The following is a 9,757-nucleotide window of genomic DNA, read 5'->3' on the forward strand; positions in this document are numbered from 1 at the left end:
CCTCACTCACAAAGACCCTCCTAACCCAGTGTCCCCACGTTGAAATTTACAGGTTCAAGCCACCATTCTTGGATCCCCATGACGTTCTTCAGACCTGTGATTCACAACATTCTTCTACTCTATGCCAGTACCTGGTTCCTCCCTTTTCAGGAAGGTACACCACATTAAACATATTAGTCATGGTGGTGCACGTCTTTAATCCCAGCACTCGGGAGGCAGAGGCAGGAGGATCTCTGTGAGTTCAAGGTCTACATAGTGAATTCCAGGACAGCTGGGGCTACAGGGAGACCCTATCTCAAAAAGACGCCTCCCGTCCAAAAAAGGCTTAGGATAAATACCAAAAATCAGCATCACATTAGTAGAATTACAATTTTTTTCTTTTATTAATAAAATTGCTGATGTCACATGTATCCTGAATGCCTCAGGTCACAAGTGCTTTTCAGGACACCTTCAATGACCTGAGGTCAACCTTGATCTATTGAGAACCTCAAAGCCAAAAAGTAATATAATCCATGGAATAATTCCATGCCAAAAATCTGTTACACGCCCAAATCCAACAAATTTCTTTTCCTGTTTAGACTGCTCTCAGGCTTGATAGTACAACCTTTGTGACAAGGGTGTTCTTAGAATGGCTGCCTCCAGGGCCTGGAGATGCCACTTAGCAGACACAATTTCATTGACCTCAAACAAATCCAACTTGAATTAAACCTGAAGTCCACGTATTCAAATATTTTGCTATCAGATGCAAAACTGACAAATGAAAATGTTTGTATTTCAGTGGACACCTTGAATGGTTTCCAAGTCCATCCAGACTTCTAACAAAACCTCAAGTATCCTTCTTAAGGTTCCCTACCAATCTTATCCCCAGTTGCCAAGCAGTTTCTCTTCCCTGTGGCTCTGCCTGTCCAATGTCCCCCACAAAGCCCAACTGCCCATGTCACTAAACACCTACCCAGAGGTGCAGGTGGCACACTTTCTGAATAGAGATCTCTCCCAGGCCAGGAAAAGCAGCCCCAGCTTTGGTTTCTTAGGGCAGGATGGGTCTCCGGAAAGGGCTGCTTGGGTAACGCCTGCCAGGACATGCAGCCCCACCCATGCTAGTGTGACTCAGGACTGCATCCTCCTTCTCAGGAGGCACCCACATGCACAGCCAACCTCCAGCGGGCAGAAGCCCCGTGTGTCCATTGACAGCAGCAAACGCCAAGCCCAGGGGCAGCCTTACTCTTGAGCCCAAGTCCCTGCAGCAGCATCTTCCTCAGAGCCATTACTCGTCTGTGAGAAAGGAAGATGCCAGCTAAGGCATCAGCCTGGGCCAGCAGGTTGGAGCTGCACGGGCCTAGGTATTGTTCTGCCTTTTCCTGTCTCATCTTGGGTGACTCCTACCTCTTCACATGTTTCATTTTCTCTGTGCCAGGCAGAATGCTTTGGCCATTCCTCAAAGTAGGGGGCAAAAGTCACATAAAGCCCTCCTAAGAGTCAGCACTCATGTTAGGTCATGCTGGGAAAGACTCACACTTCACTCCACAAATTCTATCTTCACTTCACCAACGCTCAAATCATTTCTGCCCTAATAAACCTGACCTACAAGTCTGCAACTGCAGAAGACCCCCCCCCCCAATCAGCAGGGCCCTGTACCAACGATGCTCTAATACCACCCCAATGATGGCATCCTATCTATACACACTTTCTCCAATGCCACTGGCAATTACCCAGACCCTGTTCTTCGCTCAATCCATCAGAAAGTTTGTGTCATGCTATGTGACATTCAGGTCAGCCTGCTTTCCAGAAACTCCTTTCTTCTGGAGGGAAGTTTTCTAAGAGTGGCCCTAAAGAGTAATGGCAACAGTATCAAAATGGGTAGAAGAGCTTTGCCTGTGGAACCCTGTAAAGTCTGTGGCAGATGTTATCCATTCTGCTACAAAGATAGGGTAAAGGGAGGCTCAGTGGTTAGGAGCACTGGCTACTCTTGCAGATGACCTGGGTTCTATTCCAAGAACCCACATGGTGGCTAACTGTCTAGTTCCAGAGCCTTCTCTGACATCCAAGGGCACTGCATGACACGGGTGCACTTACATGCAAAGAGTATATTCATACACATAAAAATAATAAAATATAAAAGAGTAAAGACAACAGTGTACTTATATATGGGAATAGATTAAAGACCACATGAGTGCAACATCTATTTTTTTGATGAGACAAGATCTCACTCATTAACATAGACCAGGCTGGCCTTGATTTCAGCGATCAGCCCGCCTCTGCCTCCCAAGTGCTGGGACTAAAGGTATGTACCTCCACACCAGGCCAAAGTCTATTTTTACCCACAAATTCTGTATCAGGAACCAGTCTGGTATTACAAGGCTACCCAGAATGAGCCCACCTGAGGGGTCAAGCAAAATTCCTTTGTTCAAAAATAAGGAACCCCTCTCTCCCACAAAAGCTCCCTCTTTTTGTTATTTCTTTATGAACTGTAACAGGTCCTACTTTAAAGCAGTGTGGAATGATGCTAAGTGAGTCTACCCCCAGAAAGACCACTCTACTTCAGGGAAGGAAGCCCAGAGTCAGAGAAGCCCTCAAGTCCTCAGAAGACAAGGATTTCCTGGTTTCATAACAGATGCTGGGAGTGGAAAACTAGTTTGAGCCTGAAGAAGGTAATTTGTGAGACGTTTCTGTTTTGTCATCACATTTCCTCCTTAGTAGGCTTAACCAGTGGGCGAGTGGCTCCTGGGTCCACTTTAGACCCTGATTTTGCAGCCTCCCAAGCCAGGTGTAACCAGGATGTATGATGGCCTCAGCAATGTAAGGCACTGGCTCAGCATTTAGAGCACCACAGTTGGGGGATGGGGGATTAAGGAGGAAAACAGCACCAGCTGTCCAAGAGCACTGACCTACTTACTTTGAGTGCTTGCCTACAACTGCCTGTACAAGTTTGTATCTCCCAGGCTTCTTTCTCTACCACTGTCCCAGTCCCCCACTCCCTACCATTAATTTTGACACCCAACTACACTGAATAGTATGGTATTATTTTCGTTTTTTTTGGTCTTTTTGAGACAGGGTCTCCCTATAGCCCCAGCTGTCCTGGAACTATGTAGACCAGGCTGGCCTTGAACTCACAGAGATTTGCCTGACTCTGCCTCCCAAGTGCTGGGATTAAAGGCGTGCCACACCCAGCTACTTTGCCTTTTTTAAAAAATATTTTTATGTGTATGCTTGTTAAGTGTCATGCAAAGTCTACAGAGGACAGAAAAGGCTGCTGGATCCCCTGGAACTGAAGTTACATACAGTTGTTAGCTGCCATGTGGGTGCTGGGATTCGAACCCAGGTCTTCTGCAAGAACAACCAGTATTCTTAACCATCTCTGAGCCATCTCTCCAGCCTCCCCCGCTTTGAGACAGGATCTCTTGTATTCCAGGCTGGCCTTGATGTCACTATGTAGCTGAGGGTAACTCAATTTCTAATCCTCCTGCCTCTACCTCCTGAATGCTGGGATTATAGGCATGCTCCAACTGCCCATTTTATGTGGTACTGGGGATGGAATCCAGGCCTTTGTGCATGCCAGGCAAGCACATTACCAAATAAGCTACAGCCTCAGCCCCTTCTCCCTACTTCTTAAAACCCTAGACTTGTCGAAGGAAAGGCAAGTAGATCTGATTAGCAAATACCCTGTGTTTAACATACCATGCCTTAGTCCTTGAATGGGATAAATCTTACACTCACTGTAGGAGATGCCAGTTGTTTAAAATCATAATATGATCCATAGGTTAACTAAAAATGTTCAGAAGGGATGCAGTTTCCTTTAGAGATTTTTTTTTTCCTCCTCTGCTAGAGTTCAACCAGTAGCTGAAAGCTAAGACGAGCAACCTCATTATCCTGGTGCACACAGCTGGGTTTGGCAACACAGCCCCAGTCTGCCTTCCAAGTCCACTAAATGGCTTCAGAAAGACTTAGTGCTCCCCAGGAGCTTCAGTGGTAGGGGGAGGCCACCAGAGGTACTGAAGCCCAGCCCTCCCTCCTATGTGTAGACAGGCACAAACCACCGCAAGAGCGTGGCCTCCCAGCACTCCTTGGTAGCTCTACCAGTGCCTCCACAGGAGCTGAGCAGTCACACCAGGAAGCTGAGGTTCCACTGCCACAAAGCTCACCTCCCCTCAGCTTCTTCAACAAAGCTCCAAATTTTTAACAAACTACCTCATTATCCAATCTCAATCTGTCTCTTGGTGAAAACTGCAAGGCACTAGAAAGTACAAGGTATGAAGAACAGTCTTCACATAATTTGTCATTTAGCTCTATTCCTATCTGACCAGAAGTGAAGTGATGACTCAAATGTCCAAGAACACCTTTTACCAAACGGCACCACAATGGCCCTCAACAGGCTACAATAAAACTCAGCTCATGGGGTGCAGGCTCATTCTTGTGGCGCACCAGTTAACGCCAATTTGATTGTGGATATTTCGGATGACTCAAAAACTGAAGTAACGTCAGATGAGTCATTTTTCCTCTACCTCAGTCTCCATCTCGGTTCTTGGCCACCACATCCTGACTTGCTTCAGAAAAGCTAAAGCAAAAAAAACTAAAACTCAAGTAAATGAGAGCTAGTGATACAAAAGCTTTCCCCCCCTACCTTCCTGCTCATGGCTATTTCCTCATTTCTTCCACTCAACATTAAGAAATTAAGAGCTTTAAGAAATAGCATGGGTTTTGTTCGTGACTCCACCTTAATGTCACAATATTCAAGGCATACAACCAACTCCCATGAGACACTGTTTGGAGTCAGCTATCAAATGTGCCAAATCATTCAACTGGGGGTATATTCTTTGTAAAACAAAACACCCTCCGACTTAAGATACTATAATTATTTTTAATATAATGCTTAAAACGGAAACAGCTATGTGCCAGATAGAGGCTAGCATTCATATACTTTGGCTTAAACAATAATTCAGAAATGAGTTCACAAAAATTCTTTCACGTTCATGATGCTGGTCTTCATGAGATGTTGCTGTTCCTACTACCTAGGCCTCAGGACTACAGTGTACAGACTACAATCAGCCAGAGCTTGGTCATCTTCATTTAGATGCTACTTACAGAATCTTACTATGCAGCCCTGGCTGGCTGGCCTGGAACTCAGAGATCCACCCACCTCTGTCTCCCAAGTGCTGGGAGTCCAGCCTAGCTGAGATATCGTTAATTCAGGGAAATGGATACTATTTCATTATTTGACTCATGCAAAGAGACTTTTTGCACCTGTGAGAACCACAATGTAGTTTCCCCACTCACCCAAAGATGAGAATTCTCTCAAAAGCAGCCAAGTTGAAAGGTTGAGTCATCTTGCCCAGACCAGGTGATGGCTTACATTACCCTGGCGCCACAGAACAGCCTCCCTACATTACCCACAGCATCCCTTAGACCACCAGAGGACAAATTATTTGCTAACAATGCTGCCCTAAGACCCTCCCCTATACCCTAGCAGCCACACCCTGAGTACTGGGACAATACTGCCCTAAGCCTCTAATTCTAACCTATCAGCCCTAGGCCGAGAAGTCTTAGAATCCCACATGAACCAGTCAGGATGGTAAGACTTTCATCTGACTGCCTCCAACTGTTTCTATTTTTACAGTTAAAGACCCAAGGCCGCCTTCTCTTTGTCTAAATCAACCCTTTCTCAGGAGAGGAAAAGAACGGCAGCAACCTGGAGCAGTTGCAATGTAACACTGTTACTTGTAAACACTGCCAGGGTACCAGAGGGAACTGAGGGAATTGGTTTCCGGGGGATACTTGGCACTCCTAGAGCCTGCCTGGCTCTCAACGATTGGCCAGCTGTATGTGTATAGGGAAGAAAGGGAGAAAATGAAGTTCAGGCCCTTAAACTATAGATTATTGGGTGACTTTAAAAAAAAAAAAAAAAAGACATATAAACACAGAGACCAGCTCTTTCAACAGCTTCAAGAAGCTATTTCCATGCGTGACTCAGGACCTGAGGCTGAATCCCCTCAGCCCTCTCAGTGAATTAATCTCACCTGATTCCAAAAGACTATCTACACCGCCCCCAACTGCCTCCAACCAGCAGGTCTGGACCTTCGTTGTGAGGCTCACTTCTAAGTATCTGAGGTATCAACGTCCTGGGTTTGGAAAAGATGGTCAAGCAGCCAAGAGACGTTGGGTCTTTAAATAACCTTCAGACTAGAAGGTGCTTTCCTGCTTCTTCAAAAACAGTGTGGCATGCCACTGAGAAACCTTGTGGGTCCCCATCCTCCCGCCACAGCTGGAAACTTCAATCTTCAATCCCACAGCCCTGGCTTGTGATACATTTTGCCTGCCTAATTACACTCAGCTTTTGGGGCTTTGGCTGCACCAGCTCCTTTCAGAAACAGCCCTTGATTTTTAAGGCTTGAGTGCCTATCCGCCCCACGTCCCACCCCCACCCCGAGGCTCCTGAGCGCCACCATCTGGAGGCATGTGGCAAGAACGTGAGGCAGAGCTGCGCTCAGCTTATCCAGTCTGGTCCAGGCGCTGGGAGATACGTGCAGCCGGGTCTCCGCAGGATGGAGCGCGTGAGTTCTTGCAGTGGGCGCCATGCAAGGGGCCTGGCCGCACCGAGGCTCGAGGGCCTCGCAGGCCACCAGAAAAAAGGCGCGGCGCCACAAAATAAGAAAGCTCCACAAAAGCAGCCACCCCTTCATGCGCTGCAACAGGGAAGACTTAAGTTACGTAACGTAATCGGCTCGCCGCGCCCGAGCAGTCGCAGCATCTCCCCCGGTGTGCAACTACATCCTTCCCAGCCACACAGGGAACTCAACACTGCTACCCGCAGACCACTGCACTTTGGACCACGCCCGAGCAGTCGCAGCATCTCCCCCGGTGTGCAACTACATCCTTCCCGGCCACACAGGGAACTCAACACTGCTACCCGCAGACCACTGCACTTTGGACCGAGGCCCACAACCCCCCGGAGACAGGACCTCAAACAAAGGCCACCCGGGAGCTGGCTACGTGACTAGAAGGCAGGGGGCGGGGGGCGAGAGCACGGCGGAGGGGGAGGGGCGAAGACCCAACCGCACAGACTGGAAGGATACCCGGAGCGGACGTGACCAGAATGTAGGGGGGAGGGGCGGCCACAACGAGACCCAGGCGCGGGAATAGCCAGCAGACCCGAATGGAGGATGTGCAAGGGGGCTAGGGAGGGGGCAGGGACCAGAAGTTATTTCAAGGAGAGACTACAAGCAGAGCACATGGAGGTTGAAAATGAAGTGGCTTAAGAACTGGTACTAAAAGGAGGAGGAAGATGAACAGAAGAGTGAGCAAGATAAAGAGGTGGCAGGGATGAAAAGATGGAGCCAGACTGAAGAGGAAGAGATAAGCGAGGAGGGAACAGACCAGGACTCGGGGCAAGGGGCTGGCTGGCCCCGTCGGACCTTTGAAGCTCAGGTCCCGGGCGCAGGGATTTATTCCTCCTCTCCCCGCCCGGGCTGGATTCACGATACCCAGGGTCCTGCGCAGCGCCCTTCCTGGGCGCCCTGGGTAGGCAGGCCTGGATTTTGCACTCCCAGGCGACCGGGCCTCTGCTGGGGACAGATGGCCAGGCTCTCGTCCCGCTCACCTCCGGCGTGCTCCGGCTCTGGCTGCGTTGCACAAGTAGAACCGTAGGATTCCGACGCCTCGCTGCTGTGCAAGGACCCGCGGCCGCGGCCTCAAGGTTATCCCGGCTGCCGGCCGCCGCAATCCCTCCGCAGCCCCGCCCCGCACCCAATCCCCGCGGCCGGGCGGCTGCGCCCCGCCCCAGCGCGTCCTCGCCGGGAGAAGGCACCTTCAGAAGGAAGTGCCATGGAGGCGGGACCAGCAGGTTGCCCTTTCGGGAGAACTACGTTCCGTGGCGGAGGGACACGCTATACCAAAATTACACAGTAGTATTTTAGTAGCCAATGGGAAAGTAGCGAGGCCACAGGACCCGCCCTCGGGTCCTCGGACATCTCCCTCCTCCCGCAGACCCCCGGGCGCTGGGGCCACCTGTTGCGGCCCGACTTGGGCGGCTGGTTGGGGCTCCCTTTTGGGCCCCCAGCTGCCTCCGACTTACCAGGATGGTGCCCAGATTTATAAGTCCGCAGGCTGCATTCCTCCAGCCCCGCCCTGAGACTCCCCACCCTCCCGATGTCCGCCCCTGTGCACCCTCCGAGGCTGATGGGAACGGGAAGTTGGAGAGAGCTGGTAGCCCTGGATCTTTGAAGGCCTGATCTGCCTTCTGAAGGGCTCCAGCTTTAGAGCTGGGATAGGGAGAACTTGGGAGAGTGTGCCTAGAGTAGGGCACGACCTCGGGACAGGCTGAGGCCACGATAACTTTTAGTAGGGTTTAGAAGCCTGCAGAGGAAGTGCTTGGGAGTAAAACAGGAATCAAAGGCTTAGTGCAGAATTGACCATCCCAAAATTAAGTCAGAACCTTAGCCAAAAATCTATGACGGAGTCAACACTGGTTTTCAACACAGTCGGGTATTAAAATCTGTACGATTGGAACCATCCTTAACAGTGTTCCAAAGGCATTTTAGGGCCTGTGTAGTGATCAGCTAGGTGAATCCGTTAATACCTGCCTTCATTCTGCCAAGTTTTGAAAGCAGCTATATTGTTGCCATATTCAAAATATGAAGACTGTCTCTTAGTTTCTTTTTTCCTGGAAAATGTTGGGCGTGACCAGCTCAGACACCTTGTTTGAAGCTGAATCATAGGCTTTCAATTTCACTTCCTGTCAGCTTGGAGAGGGGAGGGAGAAAGTGATAACTTAAAAGTAAATTTGCTTGTAGTGAAGTACAGTTTTTTTTATTTCTTCTGTAAGCCTTTTCTGGTGCTCTTAGTTTGGGGTAGGAAGTAAATGCGTGGTTATTAATGTGCTGAAAGAACCTGAACTTGGAAGAAAAAGCCACCTCCATGGGGAGAATCAGAGTCCTTTCTGTTCAGAGAAAGAGGGATGGCAGAGATGACCCTCTCTGGCTCCTGGGCTGACACTAAGTCCAGTGGTGGACAACACAGTGACAGCAACCTAACCAGTGCTGGAGCCTTTGATTCGTGTTCTACTCCCAGGTACTTCAAAGTTTTAAATCTAACTGGGAGCTGGGCATAGTGGTTCACACTTGTAATCCCAATACTCAGGGAGGTTGAAGCAGGAGGAATTTGCTGAGTCCAAGGTCAGCCGGAGCTACACAGTGAGCTCTAGTAATATGGAAATATACAAAACAACAAAAACTTAGATACAACTGCTGGGTGTGCCCAAAGTCTGTAATCCCAACATTTGGGAAGCTGAGGCAGGATCAGGGGCTAGTCTGGGCTATAGGTGAGACTGTCTGAAAGCGGGGGAAAATCTACGTATGTTCTCAAGAGTCATATGTACATACATGAAACTGGTGGCAGTTAAAGTGCCCTTCATCTGCAAAATTTGATTATCTCAGTTATAAAATGCTGTCCATGAGACTGGCAAAGATCCACCATATCCCTATTCATATTAGATGTACAATGAAAATATGTCACATTGCCTTTCTAATGGTGACTTAGTTTTGCTGAGAAGTCAGTATAAAAGTGAGGTTATATCTTATCTTTGTTCGATTCCTAATCACTAGCTCTATGACTATATCCTGCAATTTAACATTTACAGTCCATTAAAAGTAAAAGTAAATTGAGGACAATCCCTATTTCATAGGGTGGAGTTTGATCAGATGATTATATGTGAGTTCAACCCAGTGTCCAATAGGTATCTTCTTCCTTTAGTAATTGACTGGTCTTA

At 48.7% G+C, this 9,757-nt stretch overlaps 1 protein-coding gene across 3 annotated transcripts in view; it reads right to left on the reverse strand.

Annotated features, from left to right (window-relative positions):
* Nucleotides 1-7,749, reverse strand: part of Pkm (pyruvate kinase M1/2) — a 30,172-nt gene extending 22,423 nt beyond the window's left edge. For 2 of the 3 annotated variants that reach the window (XM_008836421.3, XM_008836420.2), the window contains exon 1: nucleotides 7,592-7,749. The gene's annotated coding sequence lies outside the window, so the exon portion shown is untranslated. Of the gene's footprint in view, nucleotides 1-7,406; nucleotides 7,550-7,591 lie in introns of those variants that run through there. The other variant, XM_029565056.1, reaches the window with a different exon arrangement.
* Between the last annotated feature and the right edge of the window lie 2,008 nt (nucleotides 7,750-9,757).

The sequence above is a fragment of the Nannospalax galili genome, unplaced genomic scaffold, assembly GCF_000622305.1.
Source record: "Nannospalax galili isolate Female #2095 unplaced genomic scaffold, S.galili_v1.0 scaffold54, whole genome shotgun sequence".
Classification (NCBI taxonomy): Eukaryota; Metazoa; Chordata; class Mammalia; order Rodentia; family Spalacidae; genus Nannospalax; species Nannospalax galili.